Source organism: Dipodomys ordii, unplaced genomic scaffold (genome assembly GCF_000151885.1).
Source record: "Dipodomys ordii isolate 6190 unplaced genomic scaffold, Dord_2.0 Scaffold132, whole genome shotgun sequence".
Taxonomy (NCBI): domain Eukaryota; kingdom Metazoa; phylum Chordata; class Mammalia; order Rodentia; family Heteromyidae; genus Dipodomys; species Dipodomys ordii.
This window is the reverse complement of record NW_012267348.1, coordinates 1,986,557-1,987,791: the sequence shown is the minus strand read 5'-3', so window position 1 is coordinate 1,987,791 and position 1,235 is coordinate 1,986,557. Positions and strand designations below refer to the sequence as shown.

Genomic DNA, 1,235 nt, shown 5'->3' with positions numbered 1-1,235 from the left:
TATAATGTTTCCCCGCTGATTTACGTTAAATCCAATCTATTCATTCCACCTCTTTTTTTGTTGTTGTTGTTGAATTTGACCTCATGATTTTATTGCCTTCATAACAAACGTTGGAATTTAGACATCATGATTTTATTGTCTTCAGAACAAACGTTGGAATTTAGACATCATGATTTTATTGTCTTCAGAACAAAAGTTGGAGCTTAGAACTGGATCACTTGCCCCTTTCTCTTTTAATCTCCACCCAGTTCAAAATGTCTGCATCTCTTAATAGCTAGCATTCTCTTAGATCTGCAGTTGGGTTCAACACATTCAAGTCCCAGCACAATCTTCTTTCTAGTCTTAGCTTTTTTCTGGAAAATTGGTTTAATCTGACCACCATAGCCACTCTGCTTCCGGTCATAACGATGCTTTCCCTGGGCATACAGAGAATCCTTGCCCTTCTTGTACTGTTACTTTGTGAGGTTGATGCTTGCCACACTTCTTACAAAAAGTTTTAGGAACGTTAACCATGATGGCAGGAAGCCTGCAGCAGCACCAAAAGAAAGAGGCAGGGCTAGAAACACACCTCTTTCTTCTTCTACATAGAGTAACCCAGATATTCTTCTTAAAATCGTTCTTTCCCTACTTTCAAGCCATGTGGATTACATAAGACTGATTTAGTCTTTTACTTCTGTGAGTCAAATGAAGCCCCAAATTATATGTGCCATGAGTAGTGTCCTGGGCCTATTGAGAAAGAAGGATCTTTCTATTTGGGTTACCAAATCACTGTAATGAAACTTAAACCTATTGGAGGTCACCTTCCTTCCATGTAAAAAGAGCTTACCTGGAAAATGAAGACAATACAAAGGAAAACAGAGGCAAGAGTTGAGCGAAATAAAGGCTCTTAACTGCTCCCATTTGAACATGTGGATCTGAACACCTGGATCTGAAGCAACACCACCCCAGAATTTTTCAGTTACTTGGATCCTTTTTAGTTATATGCTTCTAACTTGTTTGACTCAGTTTGACTTCAATTTTTATCCATTAGAATAGACTCTCACTCTTTTCATTCTAGTCTATGGAGTATGTGTATGGGAACTTGGGACAAGACACCCATCATGGAATTTTCCCAAATTCCTCTGCATCCATTGTGCCTTCTCAATAAGGCCATGTGAGAATGGATCCATTACCATCTAGATCCATTGATGGCCCACTACGTAAGACATTCCACCATCAGAGAGCCCTTCCCATCA

At 39.4% G+C, this 1,235-nt stretch overlaps 1 pseudogene; it reads right to left on the bottom strand.

Moving 5' to 3' along the window:
* Nucleotides 1-214: 214 nt before the first annotated feature.
* Nucleotides 215-523, bottom strand: LOC105996587 (annotated as a pseudogene).
* Between the last annotated feature and the right edge of the window lie 712 nt (nucleotides 524-1,235).